At 46.2% G+C, this 27,599-nt stretch overlaps 1 protein-coding gene across 1 annotated transcript in view; it reads left to right on the top strand.

Moving 5' to 3' along the window:
- PTPRJ (protein tyrosine phosphatase receptor type J) overlaps positions 1 to 27,599 on the top strand; it is a 119,967-nt gene that overhangs the window by 12,895 nt on the left and 79,473 nt on the right. The window lies entirely within an intron of this gene.

The raw sequence follows: 27,599 nt of genomic DNA on the forward strand, positions 1-27,599 counted from the left end.
TTCATGAGCGTAGCACTGGGCAGATGTTGAGTGAAAGAATGAATGAATGAACGCAAAGTTGATTGCCAGGGGTTCTCCAACTTTATTTTGCAAAAGAATCACTTGAGGCACTTGTTAAAGGTTCACACTCCTTTAGTCCTACCCCGGTGATTGCTCCCGGTGTGCGATAGGACCCTAGAATCTGGAGTTGCCTGAAGCACCTAGGTGTTTCTGACGCGGGTGTTCTACAAGCCACCCTGGGAGCAACCTGACCATAGGTGCCAGGCTTTCTGGAATAAAGACAGGAACCAAACATTAAAAATAGCACTCCATTCATCTGCTTGTGCTGGGACGCCAAGTGCCCCCTCCTGCTGGTGACAGGTCCGGATGTGGGCCAGTTCTCAGCCCAGGGAAAATGAACAGTGTCTTCTCCGTGGTGTCCAGAACAGTCTGAGTCAGTGGAATGTGCTGGCCAGTCAGGCAGAAGGGAACTTCTCCTTCTTTTTTAAACCTTGGTGGGAACTGTGTTGGCAAGGCAAACTGGGGGGAGAGGAAGCTCGAGGGGGGTTTGGGGTTGGCTGACATTGGAGGGCTGGTTGTACTTTGGGTGGCCGCCGAGGGCCATTGCTATATATGCCCCTTTCCTCTTGAAATAGTCACTTCCCCGGCTGGGTTGTGTGTTGCTTGGCGGCCGTAAATGCATGGCTGTTGTTCAAGGAGGCCTCCTGGGATGTTAGAAAAGAGAGAACTGGGCTGGGCTTGGGCCAGGGCTTCTCAGGAAGACAAGAGAGCTGGCTTTGCCCCTGTCACACCTCTGACTCATTGTAAGATTCAGAGGGAGTGGCTCTGGGGCCTTGGGGTGGCTTTTCCATCTGTAGAATAAGGTGGGGGTGAAGGGGCGGAGTAATAAAGCTTATTTCTTCTCCTGAAAGGGGGTTTCGAGGCCAGTATTGAACACAGGCTCTGTTGTTGGTCTGATGCTATTGAGGAAGGCTCGGGAAGCTTGGATTTTGGTGTTAACTCTTTTAGGGTACGTGAGGCAAATAGTGCCAATCTCTCAGTTCAGTGCTGATGGCGGCCTCTAGAATATCAGCTCCAGGAGGCAGGAGGCAGGGACGTGGGCTTTATTCTTCACCTCTGGGTCCCCACTGCTTAGATCTGGGCCTGGCACAGCAGTAAGCCTCCATAAACATCTGTAGGCCTCATAGCTGCAAACATTTGGTGCTTGCGAAGCATCAGGCCCCATCTCTCTTTTGTCCTCTTCACAGAGTTGCTGTTTCAGAAGGGGGATATGACGAGCAGGACGTTTTTGAAGGAAGAAGCTAAACTGATACCTTTGGTTTCAACATTTTACCTATTTTCTCTTCCTTACATGAAGGACTATCAGAGGTGAAGGGAATGGTAAAAATCTTTATGGTGGAATGATCCACGCGGAGGAGTCAGGGGACTAGGGTTCAAGTTCTGAGGTGTTGTCCCTTGGCGTGTTGCTTATAAACCTCTCCCAGGCTCAGTTTCCCCATCTGTAAAGGAGATGAAAGCTCCCCAGTCCACCTCTCAGGGGTTCATGGGAGGCTCACGCAGGACAGCGTATCAGAAGGTGCCGTACATGCGAGGGGTGGCCGAACGGATCCGTGCCAGCAAGCAGGGAGGGCAGGGGCCTCTAAGTGAGTTGACTTCTGAGGTTTACCCTCTCATGGAGCAATCAGAAAGGAATCCAGCCTCAGTGGTGAGTTCTCAACTCTTCTAGGGTGGGTCACCCCCTTCCCCCCGCCCTTGCCCGTGTCCACAAGTATTTTGGTATTAAAAAAAAAACCCATATTTTATTGTGCAACCCTTAAATTAGTGAATCCCAGGCTGGCTGAATTAGGCTTCCCGGGGAAACCACATGCTCATGTGCAAACGTCTGGCACAGGGCTTCGTCTAGCATTTACCACCACCTGACGCGATGGTGTACATTTACTGTTTATCTGTGTATGGTGGGCCTCCCCCAAGAGGGTGTGAGCCGCATGAGGGCAGGACTTTGTTTTGTCCGTTGTGGAATTCCCAGCACCTGGGGTGGTTGCTGGCACATAGTGGGTGCCCAGTAAGTATTTGTGGAATGAGTGAGTGCATCCTTGTTTGCAGTGGATATGAACTTCGACTTTAGTCTCGGCCAGTGTTTCTCAAAGCATGGTCCTAGGGTTTCAGGGGGTTCCTGAGACCCTTTCCGGGGGTTTGCATGGTCAAAACTATTGTCATAACAACATGGGATCATTCTTTGTCTTTTCACGTTCATTCTCTCATGAGTGCAAATCCCAGCGAACCAGTATTGTCTAAGTAAGCAACGCATGATGGCACAAAGCCGTGCAGGCTAGAAAGAGCCACTCAAAGGGCAACGGATGGAAAGGCCCATGGCTTTTCAGGTAACAGGACGTGAAAAATCACTGACATAGTTTCAGATTCTACAGTGCAGCCCACTTTTCAAAAAACGACCTACCATGGGTCAAGTTTTGGTGTAGTATCAAAGAGCAAAACACGTAATTAACAAGAAGTCTGTGAACATACCCCCTTTCCCAACTACATACTTGTGCGTGCCAGGCTATCTTCCTGTACCTCAGGCCCCCCAAACCCTCTTATGAGAGAGTGAATGCAGAAGCACATATGAGCATTTGCCTCTTATTCAGCCAGGCAGTAAAGAGATTGGCAAAAATCTAAAATGATGCCACTCTTCTCACTAATTCTTTTCCATATTGGCAGATACTTTCCACAAAGCACCATTTTGTTAACAAATAATGGATGCATTATGAATGAAAGCTCTTTGGGGTCCTCAGTAATTTTTAAGAACACAAAGTGTCTTGAGACCAGGAGGCAGTGCTGTGGGCGGGGCCCAGCAGGCTGTGGCAGGGACTGTGTGGACCCCCATCCCGTGGCTCACGCCAGGGCTCCTTTCCAGGTAGGCGATTGGTGCTTACGGAGCATCCCCTCTATCAGGAGGCACCTGTCTGAATAACACGTTTGCCTTCCAGCCATGTGGCTTTGGGCGCGTTGCTGTCTCTCTGCGCCTTGCTCTTCCCATTTCTTAAAAATTGGGCCTGGGGACCGGGGCTGAGGAGGTAAGATAATGTGTGGGGTCTCTTCCCCCTCTGATGTATTTATGTTTAGTTCTTGAAATGAAACCTTCTCCACATGTTAGCTCTGCTCACTGTTCTGAAAAAGATGGGTGAGAAGTGACACAGGGACGGGTTCCAGGGGAGCGGTGAGGCTTGAACCTGGACAAGGTCAGCATGGGAGGTGGCGGTGGGGACGGGTGCATCTTCCAGGTGGCCGTCTGAGGTTCTCTGAGACCCGAGGTGGGATGCATTGCTGGAAGTTCTGTTCCCTTGATTCTGGGTCCCGGGCTGTCTCCAGCCTCTAGCCTGGAGCTGCTTCTCCTTACTTTGTAGTCCGTGATGACGGCACTGACCTCCTGTGGGGCCTTTCCTGGGATTTATTGAGCAACTGAGGTTAGTGGCCTGGGGCCACCTGTCCTTCCCGACCAGCCAGTGACTCTGCAGGAAGATATTGTGTGTGTGTGTTTATTTTAATTGCTCCCATATCACTTCCTGCTGCTCTTCTCAGTGCAACAGGGCTTTTAAAAAAAGACTCTCGTGTGTCCCCATGTTAAGCCATGAACTACAGCGAAATCTGTTTTTTTTTCCCCAGTCTGAAAATATTTCCATGTCATCGTGCCCCTGGAGAACTGTGCACTTTGACAGAAAATGGGCAAAAGTTGGATATGGAGAATAAATGAACCTGTGCACACAAAGCACTAGGCACCTTGTTGTCTCCCTGGTAACAACAGTAATAAAATTAAAATAATTCATTATTCTTATGATCAGTGCTATTTCTCTTTAGCAATTTTGAAAATTGATATGTACGTCACGTTGTACCAGTTAATTCTGCAATGAAAATACAGTGTGTTCTTCCAGTATGCCAGGCAAAGTGATGGATTTTTTGTCCTACGATGAATGTGGTTAGACATGCATATGACATGAGTTTCCCAATGCTGGTCTACAGACCAGTGGAGAGCCTGTCAAGTTTCTAGTCGTCCATGTTAAAAAAAAAAAAATAGAAAAATAAGGCTAACCCCCTGAGATTCTCATGACACTTCAAAGGATCATCCTTTCATTAGAATATGTCCTTCCTATATTTTTATGGGGAAAGTATTTCCTTTTGTGAAACAAGAATGACAGTAGGTGATAAGGACCCTTTATTTGGTAAAATAAAAAGTTGCAACTCTTGGGTTGACCTTTAATATTTTGTGTGTGTAATGTTTGAAACTGCACTGACCTGGGAAGTCCAAACCTTGTAGATAAAACCGTAAAAATGTCAGAGCTAGAGGGGCCCGAGCAATCAGTCAAGACATGTTCGCCTCATTTTACAGGTGAGGACTAGAGACTCAGAGGAAGCACGTGACTTGCCTGGTGTCACACAGCAAATCTGAGGCAAGTCAGGGCTAAAACCCAAAGAGGATGGTGATGAGTTCCGGTTTTGAGTCAAGTACACCTGTATTCCAATTCTGCCTTTGACCCTTATGAGCTGATCTCTTATCTATGAAACTGGGGTACCTACCCAAGGAGTCAACATGAAGATTTCATGAGGTGGTTTGGTATGGGAGAGACTTTGGCTCAAGTGTAAAGGAAGCCCTCCTCTCTTTGCCTCCCCCCTTCCTCATAAGTAAATAGTTTCTTACGATAGGTCAGTGAGTGACATCAGTCAGAAGGGTTGTATTTTTAGAGAGGTCCCTGCATTTCCTACTTGTGATTCTAAGTAACACCAGCTGTCACTTGGCTTCTCAGTCCTGTCTTGGTGATCTTTCTCTTCAACGGTTGAATGATTTCAAAGATCCATTTTGAGCCTCTCTGCGTCCAGTCCCAGGCACAGGTCCTAGGAGGATGGGATGAAAAGGGTTTGCTAGGGTCCAGTGCTATGTACACAGCATAAAAAGAAAGACTTCCCTTTCTTGGGGGGACCTGCCTCCCTCTTGGAGTCCCAAGATGATTGGCAAGCATTTTCTTTCTCATCTGGGGGCATGGACAGGCAGCCCTTTAACAGAGATACCACAGAGTAGCCAGCATGCAGAAATTCTCATGACATGTCAGATTTAAAGACCGAAGAACATCCCATACATCCTCTTGAAGCCTTATAATAACTGACATAAATTATCTGTGGGAATGGAATGGCCCTGGCCTGAGCCGAGCCGTACCATGCTCTCCTAGTGACAGTTTAGTGACTCCATATGTTCACAGATGAAGGAAGCATGGCAACTTGGCAAGTGGCCCCAAATGTCACTGGCTGGCTGCCATTGGCTTATCCTAGAGACTTGGGCAGAGTGACATATGAAAAATACCTACCTTTGTTCTTGGTCCCCAGCAGGCACTCCATAGATGGCGGTTCTCACTGCTGGGATTCCCCCTGTTCCTAGTCTTGAAGTCTTCTCTCTCTGCACGTTATCGGAGTGTCTTCTTCGTAAGTCTGTTGTGTCCTGCAGGATGGATGAACTAGATGCCCACGATGGGCCTGTCTGTGCACAAGGGCAGGAATCACATGCAGCTTCTATACTAAGGCTGGTTGTGCTTGGCTTGGGGCGATCTCAGCAAATGCAGTTGCCATCCTGGCGTGTCATATTAAGAAAATTTATGTTGTATGGACTTCAGCCAAGTCAGCTGACATGTTTTGCTTTAGGAACTGTGTGTAGGTTTCTTGTCTCTTATTTATTCCGGTAACATGCTGTATCTCCTCATGTCAGAGATGGACTGTTTGTCAGACCTGGTCAGTGCGTTGGGCAGCCAGGATCTGTCTGCTGTGTTTGAGAACTACTTTGAATATTTTAATTGTGGCTGTTATTCATACCCAAATGTCCTAGGAGACATTTTTTATTTGTAAAAGGAAGCCATGCCCCGTGTGGAAATTTTGGCAAGTACAGGAACATATTAAAAAAAAAATTTTTTTTTTTTTTGGCCTATAGTCAAGTTACCTGAGGAGACCACTGTTAATGATTTGGTGTTTTTTTCAATATTGTTTTAAATGCATTAAGAAGATTTAGTTGATGTCATACTGTACATGTGTGATTACTAAATGGAGATGATGCATTTGATTCAAAGAGCTGTTGTGACGGTTTAATGAGGAAATAAATGCGAAATGCTTACCATGGTGTTGGCACCTGGTGGTGTTCGGGGAATGAAAGGAATTCTTATGGAAGGTATAGAGCAGAGGGGACTCCAGGCCTGGCCCTGTCACATCCTAGTTCTAGGGTCCTGTAGTTACTGTACTAGCCACTGAAGTATAGTGCCTTTTTTTTCCCATCTGTAAAATGGGGCTAATTATAGTATATCCCCAGATATATCTTTATCATCTCTATCTCTATCTATATCTATGGGATCCTTGGAGCAGTGTTGCTTTATAGCCAGCTCACAATAAATATTGGCTGTCATTATTCAGGAGAAACGTGGGAAAACACATTTTTTTTTAAAGATTATTTATTTGACAGAGATAGACAGCCAGCAAGAGAGGGAACACAAGCAGGCGGAATGGGAGAGGAAGAAGCAGGCTTCCAGCAGAGGAGCCCGATGTGGGACTCGATCCCGGAACGCCGGGATTACGCCCTGAGCCGAAGGCAGACGCCTAACGACTGCGCCACCCAGGCGTCCCGGAAAACACATTTTTAAACAAAGCAGGTGTTCAGTCCTCTCCTCCCACTCCCTAGTCTTAGTGGGTCAAGGAAACTCATTAATTTACGGCTTGTTGAGTGGCCCAGTTAATTTACAGCCTGTTGAATGGCCCCGTGTCAGGTGGGAGCAGCTCCCGAGGGCCGCCCCAGCAGACACTGTCTTTGTATCCCATGTGATGGGTGGCACTTGCCACCTGGTTTGTCTTCAGCTAATGAACAAATGCCCAGATGACCTGGATCTTCCCCTTCTTCCTCACACACATTTTTCTCTCCTACCTCCGCTTGTTACCCAAGTTTCAGGGAGAAAGGAAGGTGGTCTGTCTTTCCTAGCCCTTAGGCCAACACTGGCTTCCTTTCTTGAAGCTCCCAGCACCTGATCAGATACTGGCCTGGCTTGCATTTCTGCCTTGTCCCCTCAAGTCACTCATAAGGAAGAGGCTTTGGTGTCCTGTCCCCGACCAGAGCCAAACACAGCTGCCTTCTTCAGAGACAGGTCTGTGCGCCAGGGCGGCCTCGTGTGCCAGCGTGGTCCTCACAGACCACGGAGTGGGTGCACCCTGACACCCAGACCTACGCCGGACTTCCCATCTGGTTTCATCAGCTGCCCGCACCCTGCAGCTGCACCCCTGCCTGCCTCGGCTCTGCCTCGTTGTGGGCATATGGCCAGTGCTTTGTAATTTTGCATCACTCAGGCCAAGTCTTCATCCTGCTGGTGTATTCTTCTCATGACTTCCAGCCTTATCGGAAACATGCCCAGCCCACCCCGCTCTAGAGGGTGAGTGTTGGGGGTGAAGTGCTTCCCAGACCAGAGGCTGTTTATCAGACCACAGTCCAAAGATTGACCCTAAGTGATCCACAAGGGCATTTACCTGTTTGCCTTGGAGGGTTTCTTCAGTCTGCAACGAAGCAAAGTCCTCTTTGGTAAAAGGAGGGAGGGTACAGGCTTGGAGTGGACCAGACAGGTGGGACTGTACAGAAATACCTGGGGTTGTTGTTGTCTGGTCTTGGGCAATTCGCGTCCTATGTTTGGACATCAACTTCCTGATTTTAAAATGGAGGTAAGAGTATCCTTTATCTCATGGGAGTATTATTAGGATTACTTAAGTGTTGGAAAATTCTTCTGGCATATTAAGAGCTCGGTAAAAGGGCTGCTGTTCTTGTATCATTATTGTTATTAAAATTTGCATTTTTTTGCTGTTCTTGTATCATTATTGTTATTAAAATTTGCATTTTTTATTAAAATTTGCATTTTTTACCTCTTAAGGAGGTAAGTGTATGTGTGTTTAAAAGGTTAGGCTCCAAAATAGAACTGTGTACAGTCCTTAGGGCAGGATGGGTCTTATTTATTTATTCGTGTGTGGTGACTGAGGGGCATGTTACAGACCAGCTGTTCTCACCACTCCTCTCTTCTTAAAGGCAGGTCCTCACTGGTCTCCCCTAAGTGAAAAACATGTAGGTGTTTATGTGACTCTCTTTTCCCTTTCCGCTCCAGATTTGACCTTTTGTTCCTTAGGTGATTGGAAAAATTTCTCAAAGATACCTGCTTTCTTAGGATTGCTATCAAGGCAAGTCTAAGTGAGACAGCCAAGTCTAAGGAAGCCAGCTCTGAGAGCTCCCGCTCTTTGCTTGGGGGTTTATGTCAACCAGAGGATGGTGCGCCCTCCCCCAACCACCACAAGAAAGATCGAAGCTTGTTTTCTGGGACCCCTGGTGGGCAGAGCCTGCTGAGGATCTGAGCGGGGCCTGGAGCATTGCTGGGTCGTGGGGTCGGGTTGAGTCTCCCCTATGAGGCTTGTAGGCTGTAGGCTTTGGCAGCATACGCTGTTATTTCTGGACTCCCCCGGGTGCTGTTCAGAAATGCAGGTGCTTCTGGCCACTGCTGTGGGGTAGAGGGGTCGCTGCCAAGCGGAGGAGGGTGGCCACTTACTTCTGAAAAGCTGTCTTCAGTGTGTGTTTTTGCAGACAGGAAAATGTTGTTAGCATAATATTTGAAGAGTGCGGTCTGCAGAGCTGTATGTGCCATCTTGTTGGATCTTTGAACAACTCTGTGAAGTTAGAAAGCAGGAGTGACAAATCTCAGATTATGGACAAACGACTAGAGACCCAAACAAGGTGAGGTGACCCCAGGGATGGAACAGGTATTTGGATCCAGGACCAGGATGCAGGTCTGTAGACCTATGGAAAAGAGGCTCACTTTTCTCCTGGATGGGTTCTGGAGGGGGAGGTGGCCTCCGCTGTGATCTGTGACCAGCAGCCTCCCCCACTGCCCTGCTGTGTCCTGTCCCCGACCAGAGCCTAACCTCATCAGGTGGCCACCCTGTCAAACCAACCAACTGATCAAGCTAGTGGCCTCCACCCAGCTCCTGACTTCCTAATCCTCTCCCTTCCTTTCTTGTTCTCTCTCTCCTACCCTCTCTACTGCCCCTCTCCCTCCCCTTTCTCTCTCTCTGGATTAATGGCTCTCAGTACCTCCTTGCCCCCACCCTGCATTTAGACCCTCCCAGGCTGTAAATTACCCCTTTCCCTCCCTCCTTAAGGAGGCCCATTGAACTGTGCAAGTGATGACTCTTTGGTGAGAACTTTGGATTTGCTCTGCTTAGATGAGAAGTCAACTAGCAGCAAGCTTATTAGTTACAAATTAAGGGCACTGTTTCTCACCACCGATGGTAACCTACCTTTCCGTTGCTGTCTTGACACTGAGAACTATTTTTCTGGAAGCTAATGATTAGCTGCTAATTGAATAAAGCAAGTGGTTCTAAAGTGTCTGTGGAGGGACTCCTGGGTGGCTCAGTCGGTTAAGCATCCAGCTGTTGATTCTGCTCAGGTCATGATCTCAGGGTCCTGGAATTGAGCCCCGCATTGGGCTCCCTGCTCACCGGGGAGTCTGCTTGTCTTCCTCTCCTTCTGCCCCTCTGCCTGCGTGCTCTCTCTCTTTTAAATAAATAAATAAATATTTTAAAAAAAAGTGTCTGTGGAAGCACAGGAGGTCTGGGTTTGTCTTCTGGCTCTTGCCCCCCACCTGGGGTGTGAGCTTGGGCAGATCACCTGGCTTCTTGAGTTCTTCACATAGCTGAAGCTCCCGGCGTCTCGGAGCACCTAATAAGTGTTAGCTGTTGTCATGCTCATTGATGATGATGATAGTGAATTGTGTCAGTGGCTTAAATATTTTTATCATGTATTTGGTAATAAGAATGCAGTTGTGCTACATCTGCAGGAAGAAAGCATACACCTGTGAACCCACCACCCAGTTATTTCGTTCACCTGTGTTCCTTTTAAGCCCTTCACTTGCCTACCCCCCAGAAGATCCCCACTATCTTGAATTATATTGATCACTTATCAGCATAAAAACTCTTAACCTATCCGTGCATCAAAACTACACAATCTGTTGTTTCGTTTTGCTTCTTACGGAGTGTCTCACCTGGTTTTCTGTGACTTGCTGTTCTCAGGCTTGTCTTCCACATATTCATCCATCGTGTGTGTTGCTGCAGTGAATTCAGTTGTACCGGCGCGAACCGTTAACTGGTGTGTTACTCTGCAACGTATTGATCCATTCCTCTGAATGATTGATATTTGGCTTTTCCCACTCTCTTTTTGGTCATTGCACGGGATACTGTGAACATTCCTGCTCGTGTCTCCTGGTTTCCACCCAGTGAGCGTTTCTATCTGGCTCATTCCCACGAGCGGGATTGCGTGATGAAGCGTAACTTCACAAAATTGCCAAGTCGTTTTCCAGAGCGATTGTGCCCAAGTTCCCATTCCATCAGCATGCATAAGAGTTCCTGTCAATGCATCTACGTGGATTCTCCATCGCTGGATGCGATCAGAGATCTTAAATTTTGCAAATCCGATCAGAGATCTTAAGTTTTGCAAATCCGTATTTCTGTGGCTTTCATCTGAGCAGTTACTTTTATCTTTAATGGTCACTTGTATTTCTTTTGTGAAATATTGTTTGGGTCCTTCTGTCATTTTTTTCTGTTGGATTATTTGCTTTTTCTTATTGATTTATTCAAGCTCTTTATGTCCTAAGGTTAATTCTCTGTTGGCTAGATGCATCGCATCTCCTCTCAGTTTGTGGCTTGACATCTCTTTCTTTTAAGGTATCTTTTGAGGAACTGAGGTTTTTAGTTTTGAAGGGGGTCAGATATATCAGTCACTCTTTTTTATGATTATGCTTTTGGGTTTTGTGTATGAACTGTTTTCTTACCCTGGAGTTATAAAGATACTCTCTGCTATTTTACTCTAAAAGTTTCAGGGTACTGCCTTTCACATTTATGTCTTTTATTTGTTCAGAAGTGATTTTGGTTTATGGTTTGATGGTAGAGATCTAGTTTCACAGTTTCCCTGTGGATACCACATTTTCCAAGACCATTTGATGAACTCTTCCCTCTGTTGCTGATGATTCTCAGGGCCACATGAGCTTAGAGCGAGGTTCCGTAGGTGGGGAGGTTTCTCTCTGGGTTCTTGATTCTCTTTCATTGGTCACTTTGTCTGTTGCTGCACTAGTACCATGTTGTGTTAATTTTTTTTAAAAAAGATTTTATTTATTTATGTGACAGAGACAGCCAGCGAGAGAGGGAACATAGCAGGGGAGTGGGAGAGGAAGAAGCAGGCTCCCAGCGGAGGAGCCCGATGTGGGACTCCATCCTGAGCCGAAGGCAGACGCTTAACGACTGCGCTACCCAGGTGCCCCCACGTTGTGTTAGTTATGATTAGCATTATAATAAGCCTTAATTGGTGGTAGAGGAAATGACTCTACCTAATTCTTCGGGAGGAGGTCCGAGCACTTCCTTGCTTTTTGCCATTTAAGTTTTAGGATCAACTTTCTGAAAAGACTCACCGTTTGGATTTTGGTTAGGATTGCATTGAATTGACTGANAGAGATAGAGACAGCCAGCGAGAGAGGGAACACAAGCAGGAGAGTGGGAGAGGAAGAAGCAGGCTCATATCAGAGGAGCCTGATGTGGGGCTCGATCCCGTAACGCCAGGATCACGCCCTGAGCCGAAGGCAGACGCTTAACCGCTGTGCCACCCAGGCGCCCCTAGGATCAACTTTCTGAAAAGACTCACCGTTTGGATTTTGGTTAGGATTGCATTGAATTGACTTTCTTTCTTTCTTTCTTTCTTTCTTTCTTTCTTTCTTTCTTTCTTTCTTCCTTTCTTTTTCTTCCTTTCCCTTTCCCCTTTCTTTTCTTTTCTCTTTNCTTTCTTTCTTTCTTTCTTTCTTTCTTTCTTTCTTTCTTTCTTCCTTCCTTCCTTCCTTCCTTTCTTTCTTTTTCTTCCTTTCCCTTTCCCCTTTCTTTTCTTTTCTTTTCTTCTCTTTTCTTTTCTTCTCTTCTCTTTTCTTTTCTTTTCTTCTTTTTATCTATTTGTCAGAGAGAGAGAGAGAGCACAAGCAGAGGGAGAAGCAGGCTTCCTGCAGAGCAAGGAACCCAATGCAGGACTTGATCCTAGAACCCCGGGATCATGACCTGAGCCAAAGGCAGATGCTTAACTGACTGAGCCACCAAGGTGTCTTAACGGACATCTTCCAATATTGAGTCTTCTAGTCTAGGGACATGGTATCTCTCTTCTAAGTCTTTTAAGTAAAGTTTGATAATTAGCTCCATACAGAGCTTAATCGATGCAGTCCTAGGTTCCTTAGGTTTTTGTTATCATAAATGATAACTTAAAAAAAAAGTCACCTCTTCTGTTTATGGCTGGTATGTGGAAACACATTTGATTTAGTAACTGTGCTAAATGAAATTCTCTGATTATTTCTAGCAATGTGTCTGTGAATTGAAATTTTTTTCTATACAGCAATTTTATTATTTTCTGTAAGTAGATAGAATTTTATTTCCTTCTTTTTAATTCCTATCTATGTGTTTCCTTTTCTTGTCTGCTATATAAATAGAAGTGGTGGTTGAGCATCCTTGTCTTGGTCTCGGTCCCCCTTTCCCCCCAGTTTTATTAAGGTTTAGTTGATAAATAATGTCTTAGTTTTGATTTTAAAGGGAATCCTCCCCAGTTTCACCTGGGCTCAGGACACTGCCTGCTCTGTTGGGTAGATTGCCATTATCGGGTTAAGGAAGTTCTTTTTAGTCTGAATTTGCTAAGAGTTTTTCATGCATGAGTGTTGAATATTACCAGATCCTTTTTCTGCATTGAGATGACCTTGTGTTTTTTTTCCTTTAATCTGATACTGTAATAAATGACATATATTTTCTATCTCTACGCCATTCCTGCATTCCCTAGATAAATCAACTTGGTCGTGATACTGTTGTTTTTACGCATTGCTGGATTCGTCTTCACTAATATTTTATTTGGGATTTTTGCATCTTTGGTCACGTATAGTGTTGGCCTGTAACTTTTCTTGCTTATTTGTCCTTGTCTCAGTATCAAGATTATATTGGCTTCATAAAATAAGGGAGTGTCCAGGGGCGCCTGGGTGGCTCAGTCGGTTAAATGTCTGCCCTTGGCTCAGGTCACGATCTCAAAGTCCTGGGATTGAGCCCTGCATCTCAAAGTCCTGGGATTGAGCCCTGCATCGGGCTCCTTGCTCAGCGGGGAGCTTGCTTCTCCCTCTTCCTCTGCTCCCCCTCATGCTTTCTCTCTCTTTTTCTCTCAGATAAAGAAATAAAATCTTAAAAAAAAAAAAAACAAAGAATAAAGGAGTATCCCTCCCCTCCTTGTTTTAATCCTTTAGTAGAATTTGTATAAAATTAGCATATATAGACGATTAGTTTAAAAGTCTTCCAAGGAAACAATTATGTGAAATGTTTCAGGAGTTCTGTGAAGTGTTTGGTTCAAATTGCTAGGAGAGTAGATCTCAAATGTTCTCCTCCCCCACAAAAGTAACTGTGTGAAATGATGAGTGTTAGCTAGCCTTATCGTGGTGACCATCTCGTACGTGATTCATACGTGTATTGAATCATCACGTGTATACCTTAAACCCTCAATTATATTTCCATAAAGCTGGAAAAAATAAAAAAAAAAATAAACCTTTAACACTGGAGGCTACTCCTGTGCTCCTTTGTACTGTCAACTTAACTTTAAAAAAAAATGATGCCCTTAGGAATAAAACCTCTGCTCTCTGTTTAATGGAGATGAGTTGTTAAACTTTGACCATTTACAGCTGTGCATCTATGTGAATCAGATGTTATTGATTTTGTGCAACCGAATGGAACCCAGAAATGGATGGGATGTAACACATGATTTCAGGTTTTTTTGTTTGCCCAAGTCACTGTTTAAAAAAAAAAATAGACGATGCCCCATAATAAGTAAATGCTGTAACTTTGAACTTTTAAAATTAAGGCTTACGAATAATGTTATCTATTGTATCAGGCTTTATTTGGGGTTCACATAAGATATGATTTGTCAAGAGGATTTTGCTCTCCTAAAATAATACAAAGGGAAGCTGCTCATTGCTAACAGCTCCCGCAGCTCTGATGATCCTTGATGAAGTGTTCTTTGATTATGTGTCAAGAAGAACGGTACAGACCTTTGACAGACACGCGACTGCGGCTGGAGAGAGCCCAGCAGTAACTGCTGACCTTGCCATCCAGAGTGAGCAGGTGTTGAATGAGCCGAGTTCCCGCTCAGTCCTTCTTTTTCCCTGGTGGGTCATTGGTTCCTGAGTAAGATAGATGCATGCAATAGAAGAACTGTTAATAACATTTACTCTGTCTTAATCCTTTTTAATCCCATTCATATTTCAGTGTCTGAAACTTGGCAGGATGTCAGAAGCCACAGTACAAGCAGGGAAATTTTTCTTTGAACAGTGAGGAACAAGTAAAAATTGTTTCCCTGGTATTTAATTTGTTAAAACATTTAAGAGTAGAATATCCCCTCTGAGAGCCCAAATAGAGTGCCACCAAAAGATCTTGCCAAAATGACCTTCCTGGAGCTGCTTATCTTGATTTAAAAAAAAAAAAATGGCAAGAAAGTCATTTTATCAAGCTTACTGAGTACCCTAATAAGGTATTCCTGGCATTTTAAGTTTACCGAATGGGGAAGTAACTTTGACAGAGGTGGATGGCTGAAATCAAGTGCTGTCTGTCTGATGTCAAACCTGTTGGGAATTTGGACCCTTTGCTCTTTACTGATACGACTTCAGTCTCTACTTGGGCTTGTTTGGTCTACCTTTTGATTTCACAGGACCTGCCTATTTCCTTGCAGATCTGATAAAAGGAATTTGGAGAATCCCCGTAAAATTCTGGGAAGACTGAGACCCTGACCTGTCTTGAGATCTGTTAAATCCGAGATTGAGCGGGCTGGTTTGTGGCATCTGCTGTCGTGGCTGTGTGGATTTGCAGTCCATACGTGGCCGTTAAGGATGTTGTTGGGGTGCAGAAGTTGCTGGTGGCACCGTGGCTCCCCAAACGCTCGAATCTGGATCAGACTTGGGGTCAGCTTCAGGGTAACAAGAGGACAGATGCCCAAGAACATGTTGTCTTCGACTTCCTGCTTCCTCTTCTGAGTGCCGGCCTTTATTGGGTGGAGATGGGTCCTGTCTGGAGGGGGAGCCCTTTCTGCCATTTGGGTTCTTGCCCAGCCCTGGGGTGAGGGCTGGCTGAGGAGAGTCCCCACCATTGTGGGAGAGAAGCCTGAGAGCTCCTTGAGGAACATTTGGGGTTTGAATCAGTTGTGTCTTTGAAAAAATTTACCCATTTTGGACTTGTCTGTGGAAGCAATTAGGGAGATCACAGGACCGTTTCTGATTCCTGATTCTGTATAGTGTCTATTCAGAAAAATAGAAAACAGTCAACTGGAACAGGGGATTATTTGAGCACACACAGAGTCCTGTTGTCTCAGAGGCATGCCCTCAGACAATTTGCCTTTTAGTGAAGTTTAAGCCCATGAAAGGAAATAAAAAGTGTTTTATTAGATGGCAAAGAAAGATGGACTGGACTTATGAGACTTTGAGAATTTTAGCTTTTTTCTTTGTTAATGCAAACTTAGGAAGCGAGTCACTCTTTATATAATGCAATTTATTCGTACAATGTGGTAATTATCATTAATAGTTAATAATCATCTTCAACTGGGTAAAATACCAGTGTGTGTGTGTGTGTGTGTGTCTCTTTTGTCCAAAGCCAAATATTGCTACTTCTGAAGATGAGTGTACCTTTGGGATATAGGCTGCTAACATTTATTAAGCATCAGTTTTGTACAGGACATGAGGGAAGTGCTCGCTTGCCACCGTCATGGGAGGTCAGGCAGCATTGTTTTCCCGCAGAAAATGTGAATTGGTGTTATACACCAATATACTCACCGGCCCGGGTCACTGCAGTATACAGAAGATGTTCACATCCATCATGTCTTCTAAGTGTTGAATTTTGTTTCCCGAAAGCACACAAGGAAAGGCCAGGGATCCTTGGATGTGGCAAATAATGTGTTGTGTGAACAGGTGGTGCTGGTCAACAGGCAGGAGAAAGACTTCCTCAATGTTGAGTGACAGTGTTGGTCTTCCTGACCCTGGGATGAAAACATTGCAAGCTGTTGGCCAGGGAGGAAGATCACTCTTAGCCGAGTTCCCACATGGGCTGATGGGATTTCTTTCTAGGATTTGTTGGAGGGAGAACTGGAAGAAACTGCCAGAAATTTGCTGTACTTCTGAGGGAAACCCTCTCCCTTTGGCCTACCTTCGCCAAGTCTAGTGTGGTTGTAGATCAACTAGAACCCACTGGGAAAGCTCAACCCGGATTCTAGAAGACCAGGCCCTCCCTCGTTTAGAGACCATTAAAGAATGTCTTCAGTTTATTCTGGGTTGAGTTTTCCTCTAACCAAACCAACTCCCAGCTCATTCCTCTGGAGTTGTTGAGCGCTTTCCTGGGAGCTTCTAGGTTGTGGCTGCTCGGACCAGAGGGGACTCTCATCTTTTCTTACTGTCCCTTTAAAATACCTTCATCCAGTGGTTCTCAACACTTTGGAGGGGATTTGAGTCCCGTAGAGAGCCTCCCGTAGAGGCCCAAGCTGGTTGAAGTAGAACAGGGCTGGGCTTTTGTATTTTTACCAAGTTCCCCTGACAGTTCTGATACCTACCCAAGTGTGAGAACCACTTCCGTGTGCTCTTTTGCCATTTTATTTGTTTCTTGGCTTGAGTGTTCTCTTCCATTCTTTACTGCTGTCCAGAGGAGATCCAGTTCTCAAGCCTAGACCTTGTCCCCTCGCTCATCCTTTCTGCATATCACACTGCTTACCATGCAGCTATCCAGCACCCAGCCAGCTCAGGCACTGTGCTAGGCATGAGTTATAGAGTCCCCTCCCCCCACAGAGCTCCCAGCCAGTCCGGGAGACACATATAGTCATGAGCCGCAGGAGGTGAGGCGGGGGCTGAGCACACCCACAGAGGAAAGCGCCTGCCGTGCTTGAAGGTGGACTTAGGCGAAGCTGTCCCGGTAGGATGAGCAGGAATCAACTGGAGAAAGGGGGGAGCGAGACAGCTCTTGCTTTCTAAGAAGGTGGTAGGAGACGCATGAGTCAAAGTAGGGGACGGGAGCTCAGATCATTCAGAGAATGTGAGGTCTGTCGGTATGGGGAAAAATGTACGTGAAATGAGACTTCTGCCTTTGTGACTCACATTTTCCTTTATGGGAGGCATTGATTACATCTGTTGTTTTAAAAATAAGGTGTGTATGTTGAAAAGCTCAGAGGAAGGCAGAGAGAGGTAGAATGTAAGAACTTGATATCCTCACCAAATTAAGTGCTTCCACCTAAAGGAACAAAGAAAAAAAAATCCATTGTTCATTGCTTTGTCTCCCTTGCTCATCTTCAAGCACCATGAGACTGGGGAACTTCTTTTTTTTTTTTTTTTAAGATTTTATTTATTTATTCCGACAGAGATAGAGACAGCCAGCGAGAGAGGAAACACAAGCAGGGGGAGTGGGAGAGGAAGAAGCAGGCTCATAGTGGAAGAGCCTGATGTGGGGCTCGATCCCACAACGCCAGGATCACACCCTGAGCCGAAGGCAGATGCTTAACCCCTGTGCCACCCAGGCGCCCCGAGACTGGGGAACTTCTATCTCTGTGCCCTAGAATGATCATGGAGCCTGGCAGAGAGAATTCAAGTCAGTGAACGTGGAGTGAATGGATGAGTTTGACAATGCACTTTACCTCACTGGGCCTCTGTTTCCTCAACTTGAAATACAGGCAGACTGGTACAGGTCCTCTCTAAGATTTTATCTTACCTTATGACTGACCTCATATATCTCAGTTGCTTCCTCTTGAGGCCTTCAAGTTCACACCTGTCTGCTCGGCTTTACCCACTCATGGCCAGGCCAGCTCGGTGTCAGGCCCCAGAGAGCCAGTTAAAACCCACTAGTTGGCCAGTGCTGAACGAACATGTATCAGGGAAGGCATTGTGCAAAGGCATTGTGGGAAGGCATTGTGCTCGGCATGGGTGGGTGTGAAGTGTGGGACTTCCCTTACCTTAGGAGAGAGTTTAACATCTAAGTAGGGAGATAAGGTAAACGTGTGGAAAAATAAATTGCCTGATGCTAGGAGAGGGAATGCAAATGTACAGGGTACCAGAGGAGCTACTCTGAGAAGCAGCTCTGTGGCCAATGTGGTTTTTTTTTTTTTAATATTTAAGATTTTTTTTATTTTTAAGTAATTACACCCAATGTGGGGCTCGAACTCACAACCCTGAGATCAAGAGTTGCATGCTCCACTGACTGAGGCAGCCAGGTGTCCCTGTGGCCAATGTGTTTTGACCTCCAGGCACCATTCTCTGTCACCTATGGGCCCGTATTACAAGTTATTTTCTCTTTTGAATACCTGGTATTCATTCAGAGAAATTTTGTTCCTTCCCATGTCCTGTCAGCGAAAGACTTCCAATGGGAAATTCAGACTAGCCTCGGGAGATCCTGTGCTCTTAACACTGAGCTGATTGAAGTCTAGCCAAAAGCAAAGAAACAATGGCAATTATGATCAAGTTATCCCCTCTTGAACATGTGCCTTGTGCCAGGCATTATTTCACTGAATTCTCTTACGCGTTTGACAAGGGAACTGTTGTAATCCCTATTTCCAAATGAGAAGATTAAACTTCAGCTTAGCGTTCAAGGTAGTAATTGTTGGAACCAGGACACAGACCCAGACCCAGACCACAGGCTCATGTTCCGACCTGCTGTAAGCCTGCGGCTCCGTCTAGGGTAAATATGTGATTTAGGGCAGTGGTCGGCGAACTACGGTCCCATGGGCCAGATCCAGCTACCACTTATTTCTGGGTGGCCTGTGAGCGAAGAGTGGTTTTTACATTTTTAAATGGTTGAAAAAAAATTCAAGACAAGAATAATATTTTATGACAGGTGAAAAATTATATGAAATACAAATTTCATGCTGACAAATAAAGTTTTATTGGAACATAGCCACGGTTGTTAGGTAACGCATTGCCTGTGGCTGATGGCTACAACAGTTATATGACCCGTGAAGCCTAAAATATATACTGTCTGGCCTTTTACAGAAATATTTTGCTGACCTCTAATTTAGGGCATTCATTAGGCTTTATGAGATGTTGAAAATTACCTGTCACTTCCCATCTCTGTCTTCATAATTCATGGACAGGCTCTGCTGGGCCAGCTCTCCCATAATCCAGGACTTTATGACTCAGGGTTTTCTTTTCAATGCTTGGATGTCAGATTAAAGTATTTACTTTGTGGCATTGCTGGCTTGATAGTACCTGCCCCAGGTGATTGCCAAGGTGCCATTTTATCAAAGATCAATTTCTCAGAGAGGACGATGGTATGGCTTTGCCTTGTGACTTTTTTGGGGGGGTGGTGGTGGAGGTGGTTCTATTTAGCTTATTGTTAAAAGCTGATAGGAGAACAAAAACAGTTGAAGTTTCCTGTGTTGTCTGGATGTTTTCATGATGTACTTTTTGATTAGAAGGGAATATTGTAGGCCAAAAAATCTTTCTAAGGACTGATCTGTTAATACCACCTGTGACTTTTGAGGCCAGCCCGAGATTGTTCTGGCACCTGGAGAGAAGTGGGGCCTGAGTCCTTGCTCTCTGCTAAACTGGGTACACTCCCCCGCAGTGTGGGGAGTGGGGTTGACCGTGGGTTTGCCGAGAGTCTCTCTCCGTGGCCTCCGCACCGCTCAGTCTGGGGTGGGAAGCGGGAGCCAGGAAGGCAGCCAGACTGAGAATTTTAGCTCAAGTTCCTCTCATCACACAACAGAATCCAAGATGCCGGCTTGCCCTTCTCTGCTGTTCTTGCTTCTGTGTTAGCAGAAAATATCTTCTGGTTCTGCTTTTTCTTTGCAAGACAGCTTACCCCTCCCTGTGCCTCCCCTCTCAGATCCTCTGCTCCCAGTTCCTGTGAGTGATTGTAATTGTACCGATCGCTCACTTTGTGCACTCATTGTAGGTGATTATGTCGCTGCAGACTTGTCACGGCAAAGCTGTGAACAGTAAATATTGTTTATACCATTTGCTTTTTTATTTATAAAAATGATCAAACATACACAAATGAACTCCCATAGACCCATTGCTCGGGTTCGGTACTTGTCAATATTTTACCTTGCTTCAGGTGGGTATGGTTATTAGTGTTGCTGACAGGGGATGGGGAGGCCTGGACTCCAGGGCATGTTCTCTTAATTCCTGTGCTCTCCCACCTCTAAAGGAGTGACGTTTGCTGCTGTGTATACAGGACCTACTATGGGCCCCTCAATCCCCACATCAATCCTGCAGGGGAGATGGTAGCTTACGGGTGAAAAGAACTCAAGGAGTGTGGCCTTCAGACTCCTTGCTGAGATGTGGTGGTGCCAGGATTCACATCCAAACCTGACCCCAAGTCCTGTTGATTTTTGACCCCACCCTGTTCTCTGTCCTCAATGCCACAATGCAGTGGTAATCAGAGGGGTGGTGGTTTGGCTCGTGGGAACCTCTGTTTGCAAAGCCTTGGAAGAACACAGGGTTACTTCAGGATGGTTCTAAGAGGGCATGAAAGGCATCTGGGTCTATGTAAATCACCACTGGCCCTTTGGCCTCTGAGATAGGATCCACCCTTGGCTTTTTGGCCAGAGTGAATAGATAGTGAGAGACCCCTTAGCTTTTTGTGGTCAGCGGAAGGCAGAGCTTGTGATCTTTGGTCCTGATCTTTGGTCCTCTCCTAGGAGGAAGGGGAACGGATGTGGGAGACTGGGGAGTCAGGAAGGCATAGATTATAGATACACCCAGCTGGGTGGGGTGAGGAAGGGGAGGAGTCCATGAAGAACTGGCCCGGGCATAGCAAGCACTTGGTACGTGGTGGCTATGAGCTATTTTTGTCCATACTCTAAGGTGGTTGGTAAGATTTTTGGAGTGGTTTTATTACTCAGATTTAAAAGTAGGAAATTAAATTCAACTGAAGGATCAGCCTGTTTTTGCTTCTTTTTGGGGGGGGTGGTGGCATTGGGGGTAGGTGGAGCAAGAGTGAGCAGAGAATTTAGAGCAGGCAAACTGGTGCATTTTATATTCACATCATGCACATAATTCACATCTGGGATTGGCCAGAGATCTTATCCTATGAGAGAAACTTACAAAGTAAACAGTTCTTTAATAATTGCAACCCATGAATTTTGCAAGATGCACTTTGATCAATAGAAACTCAAATGTTTTCAGGTGTAGTTGGGAATGTAAGTAAGTGGAATGGGCCAAATAATGAAAAATCACAGTGCCTCTTGACCTTTCACATGCTCACGTTTGATAGAAAAAATGAACAGTGTAGATACCATGTTGCTTGGCAACTGACATTGTCCTTAGCATTGAGGTGACAATAGTTGGGAGTGGTGGTGAACTCCTAGGACTTACCCTATCAAAAGGAGGAGCTGACACTCCGATCCAATTAATTGCTTGAATGTCACCAGATAAGAAAGCCAGATTTTTTTTTTTAGGGGCTAAAAATTAGGATTAAAAAAAAAATCTAAGTTAAGACTCCTTATTTTCATGTTTTATACTACACACACACACACACACACTTAAATATAATTTTTATTTGTCAATTATATATCCATAAAGTTGGAAAACACAATGGGGAAAATAGGAAATGTTCTAATGGAGGTGGATTAGCAAAAACCATTGTGGATTGAATAAAACATGTCAGAGGGCTGGATTTGGACAATGGAACTCCAATTTAGGACCTTCAGATTTATCATACAATGTGGAGAGAGGGTTTAGACAGGGGTCTGGAGCTTGCCAACTCTCACTCTCTCTCTCTTTTTTAAGATTTATTTATTGACAGAGTGAGAGCGAGAGAGAGCGCAAGTAGGGGGACCTGCAGAAGGAGAGGGAGAAGCAGGCTCCCCCCTGAGGAGAGAGCCTGATGTGGGGCTTGATCCCAGGACCGTGGGATCATAACCCGAGCTGAAGGCAGACACGTAACCAACTGAGCCACCCAGGCATCCCAGATCACTAGTTTTCAAACTGTGTTCCTTGAGGTGCGTCAGGGGGTTCCATAGTGTTTCATTAAAAACGCCCTCTCCGCTTTCCAATTTGGCTGTGCTTGAAATGATAAATTGTAATGAACACACTTGCCCAGATACATGTTACACCAAATTTTAATACATTGGAGAACACGAATTAAATGTCCTAATGTGGTTTTGCATCAAAATAAGAATGAGATAACTTGAACCTTAAAATAAACATATAACAAAAGCTGCTTGTATCCATGCATACGTATACACACATGTACATATATATATATAGATAGATGTGTATGAAATGTGGAGCTCTGGACATGTAGTTGTTCAGAAGATTCTTTTTGAAAAATAATCCTGCTGCTAAAAATACCCATGGAAACTTCTGGCCTGGGATTTCCTCAGCTCTGCATCTCAGAGTTCACATAGCCTCACCAAAATAGTCCCTCTGGTTACTTTTTTCTATGTGCATTTGGAAGAGTTCATCATGGCTCCATCTGTCCCAGGAGGGGAGAGGTGAGCCCGCTGGTCTTCGCAGGCTGGCTCGTGCTCATCCCTTCCATCAAAACCTCCCCTGGCTTTTTTGGGACACGGAATTCTGGTTGATGCTGACCCTTCTCCACAATCCCCCCCTTTTAAAAAAATTTTATTTATTTATTTGTCAAAGAGAGAGAGAGCATGAGCAGGGGGAAGGGCAGAGGCAGAGGGAGAAGTAGGCTCCCTGGCTGAGCAGGGAGCCTGATGCGGGACTCCATCCCAGGACCCTGAGATCATGACCTGAGCCAAAGGCAGATGCTTCACCGACTGAGCCACCCAGGCGGCCCTCCACAATCCCTTTTGATGACAGCATCAAGTTCAGAGAGTCACATAGAGGCAGGGTGAGTCTGGCTTGGTCTGATGTCTTGTACTGTGGTAGCATTTTGCCATACTGCCTGGTGGCCTGCCTGTCCCTTGCCTTTTGGACTCTAGGGTAGAAGTGGATGCCAGGTATTCAGGCTACCTCACAACACCACACTTGTCTTCTGGGGAGTTTCCCATAAAGATGTTTATTGCCTGGCTCCTGGGTTCAGAGGGAGAGCCCACCCCATCTACCATTTTCATGATCAATGATTTACCTTTCAGGGACCGGTTTTATAGGGAGCTGTTGGGTAATTTTCACATGGGAAATAACTGAGAGTTTGGAAGAATGTACCAAATCCCCCATAAAACGCTATTTGATTTAAAAAATCGCTTGAAGCAGTTCACATTTTGGTTAATTACGTCAGTGGGTAAAAATAACTATTGTCATATGGTGTGTGGGCTTGGTTGTAGAAGGATAAAGCATCTATTGTTACCCATTGTGTTCTTCAGTCACTTATCCATCCCTAAAAAACCAAACATGGATCATGGAAAACCCGAAGATTTGTCACTCGCTAAAATCCAGGCGGCTCTGCGAGTTTACCCACGAACTCTGCTGTTTCCAAGAGCAGTGCAGAAGCCTTCTTCATTGAGTCCATTTAAATGGGTCGACAGAGCCTGGCCCTGAGGCCCGCGGCAGGCAGGGGTTGGTGGCCAGCGGGCCTGGAAGTGCGTGGATTCCGTGGTCTCAGCAGAGACTCGGCCAACAAGGCAGCTGAGTGCTCCCGGGAGTGGGGGAGGTGTGGAGCCTCTGTGCCAGGGAGGCCAGCGCTGGAATCTTAGGCTTCCTGGCTGTAAGATGCTGGGTCAGGAACCTCACCTTTCCAGGGCGTAGTTGGGGGGACACACAGTTCCTGCCTCCTGGGATTGCTGTAAGGCTTGAATGAGATGTGGAAGGGAACCCTTATAGCACCAAAACTGGCCAGTAGTTAAGAGCTCAGTCAGTATTGTAATAACTAGAGTCGGCCAGCATAAAGTCCCTGCACGGGGTCCCTCTTGAGGTGGTGATTCCACCACTGTTCCCTTACAAATCACCCTTGAACCCCTTGAGCCTCTCGTTCCCTGTCCCCCACGTTTACCATGTCCTCGCACACCCCTGCCCCTGGAGCGGAGTGGCTCCTGGCTACCTCTCCGCATTGCACCGTCCTGTTCTTTCCTGCTTCTCATGCCTGTGAGCGCCTTAAGTGCCCTGGGTGTCCTCGGCACCTGGCCCAGAGTCTGGTGCAGTGCGGTGCCACGGGAAAGGGGCTGAGTGGCAAGTCTGGAAGAAGGCCTGGAAGCTGAAGGTCATCAAGGGAGCTGAAGGGTCCTAGCTTCAGAGGTTCCGTGAAGCAGGAAGATAACTATTAGGCTGGGAATATAGACACCTTGTTTTGTTTGAGGCTCAGGGAAATCTCAGATGTGGGGTCTGTGTGCATATATCCTTCTGCTGTTTAAAATTGGTGAAATGGATGACTTGGAGAGGCCCTCAAGCCCCAGAGCTCCCAACTGTTGGGGGCAGTTGAAACTAAACCTCTTGGTCACCATGCTGGGCCGTGCCTAACACATTCACAGGCTCTCAGCANATATATCCTTCTGCTGTTTAAAATTGGTGAAATGGATGACTTGGAGAGGCCCTCAAGCCCCAGAGCTCCCAATGTTGGGGGCAGTTGAACGTAAACCTCTTGGTCACCATGCTGGGCCGTGCCTAACACATTCACAGGCTCTCAGCAGTGATGGGACACGAGCTCTGTGCCGAGGGTCCTCTGTGTGCCCCTGCAGACCCCGGCCTGCTCATCTCCACCCTGCCTTGCCTCTGGGAGGAGGTTGACCTCCAGGTCCACCCGTGGAGGCCCTTGACCTCTAGGAAGCCCCAGATGGAGATGTGGAGACGCAGCCCCTCAGCCCATTTCCTTACCTGTCCCACTGCTACTGCCTCAGGACTCTTACCTCCCTTATTGGTTCCCCTTCCCCCCACCCCCATGCTTGTAAACAGCCCTTTTAAACTGTCCTCAGTTCCCCTGGTTCAGTGTGCCACCTGTCCCTGCCAGGGTCCCGGTGAATATTAGCATGTTTTAGAAGGAGGAATCTAGCAGTTCTGTTTATTTTTCACTGTGCATTGAAGGGAGAGGCGAGAGGAGGGGCAACCAGGTGCGTGGATGAAGGAACAGAGCCTGGCTCTCACCTTTGGTGTTCATCACAAAGGGCCTCCATTTGGGTTTTGGCCTTTTGTATTCCACATGAAGGATTATGGATGGAGTCATAGTGATACTCTGACAAGAGGGAAACAAAAGCACCCTGCAACAGATCTTACCTTGTTCTGGCACTTTTACGTTTTTTTGTGAGTGCATACTGAGCACTGCAAAAAAATAAATGTGGCCTGAGTTCTGCTCAGCCCTAGGAGNCTGAGTTCTGCTCAGCTTTTTCTGTGATTTAGGGCTTGGGGTTGGGGGGATTTGGTTTATGATGGCTACAGTGTGGAAGTGGGGAAGTCAAGGTGCTTTGGGCAAGGAAGCATTTTAGGACATAACCCCTGAGTGTTCCCATGGAGGGTGAAGGGAGTTATTCTGAAGTTGATAGAGTGGGAGACAGGTTTAAGGGGGGCAGTTACAGAGGGACTTGGAGAGAGGGGAAGAGAATATTTGTGAGTGTGTTTTGGTGTGAATGTGGGAGTGATGTTTATGTGTAGATTTGCTGGGGAGAATTTAGAAGTTTTAGGTAAATGCAGCTAGTGACCTCAGTGAATGTAGGTGTTGAATAGGAAGAATCCAGTGTTCAGAGTGGACCACTGCTGTGATGGCTGCAGCTTTGGCTGAGTTGGGATGGCATTGAGGGTAGTGTTCATAGTTTGGTTTTCTTGGGGGCCTGAAAGAGGATCCTTGTGCCTAGAGCCACAGTTTCAGGACTAGTGGTAGTTCTCAAAGAGAAGGAGGAGTTTTGGGTCATCAGCATAAGCAGAGGGAAACAGGAACACATCTCTGCAGGAGGGGAGCGGTGAATAAGGCTGTGGAAGGCTCACCAGCCTGGGTCTGCTCCTCAGAAAAGAGGAGGGAGAAGGCTCTACTCTCAGTGTAGGGTGTTCAGTTAATGCCACCACTTGGTTGACTGGTAGGGCTCTACTGTGCCTGGGGAGTGTAGGTCACCAGAAGTCTGTGGCAGAATCAAAGATAGTGTCATATTCCTTCTTGCATGTCAGTATGTCTTCCTTCTAAATCAGTGAGCTCAAAATCTCCTCTCAGTGTTTGTTTCATTTGCCCATTCACGGGGGCCTGTGGAAGCCTTGGGTCATCTGTATGGGTGACTTTGCAGAGGAGGAGCGAGAAGTGGGGGTGAGCTGTGAGTACACCTTATGGGTCTGCATCCCAGGAGACAAGGGGCTGGGGAAGCATGGTGAAAGTGGTTGAGGTCAAGGTAGAAGTCAAGACCTGGGTTCTGGTTTTGGTGCTTTGTGTCCTTGGGTAAGCCACTTACTGTCTCTGGGCCTCAGTGCCCACCTCTGTAACTGAGTTGTTGCTCACTTATTTAAATGCTTTACAGGTATGAATTTCAGATTGCCTGTTGGTCTTGCCTTGGTGTTGTCATCTGTAAAATGGGGATAAAAGTACCTTGCAGAATTGGTCTGAAGATTTAAAGATGCTAACAATCACTGTAAAAGAGATCACTTACTTTCATCCTCACTACAAGAAGGCGGGTATGATTATCATCCCCGTTTACAGATGTAGACACCGAGGGACAGAGAGGTTAAGGTCCCTGCCCGAAGCCACAGAGCCAGCAAATGGTGGAGCTGAATGATTTCCCCCAGGCAATCTGATTCCAGATCCCAAGCTCTTCAGCTGTGATTCCGTGACTCAGTTCAGGCAAGGGATGTAGAAAGCCCACCTCAGTGCCTGGCATACAGTAGGTGTTCGGGGGACTTGAGTTCCTTCCTTTTTATCCTCAGAATGTGTCTGGGACTGGAGGTCCCCAGAGCGCTTCGGTCAGGCAGTTTTGCCCAGCTTAGTTTTCTGTCTGTGTTCACAGTGCTTTCTCTCTTTTCCGATTGCCCAAGTCTGCTTTTTCAAATCTCCCTATTTATTACTTTCTTCTTCTCCACCTGCCCCCGCCTGCCTCTTCCTTCAGGAAACTTCCTTTCCCTTCTTCCTTCTAGTGGCTGAACTTGACTATACAAAGTTACCTACCTCCTATCTTTAAAAAAAAAAACTGAGGTGAAATTCATCATTAACCATTTTGAGGAGTGCAGTCAGTGGCATTTAGTACCTTCACAGTGTTGTGAGAGCACTAGTTCTATGGAGTTCCTAACAGTTCTATTACCAAAAAGGAAACATAGTAGCCATTAGCAGTCACTCTCTTTCCCCCTCCCCCAGCCCCCGGCGACTGCCTGTCTGCTTTCCGTTTCTCTAGATTTCCCTTTTCTGGATATTTCATGTAAATGAAATCATACACCATATGGGCTTCTGTGTCTGGCTGCTTTCATGTAGCAAAATGTTTCTGTGGTTCATCCACGTGGTAGCAGGTAACAGAATTCTGTTCCGGGTGGGAGGTTAAGATGGCGGTGGAGTAGGGGACCCCTTTTTCAGCCAGTCCCCTGAGTTGAGCTGGATAGGTACCAGACCAGTAGGAACATCCATGGAATCAGCCTGAGACGCAGGAAGATACATCTGGATCTCTACAAATGAACATCTCCAGC

Source organism: Ailuropoda melanoleuca, chromosome 16 (assembly GCF_002007445.2).
Source record: "Ailuropoda melanoleuca isolate Jingjing chromosome 16, ASM200744v2, whole genome shotgun sequence".
NCBI classification, from domain to species: domain Eukaryota; kingdom Metazoa; phylum Chordata; class Mammalia; order Carnivora; family Ursidae; genus Ailuropoda; species Ailuropoda melanoleuca.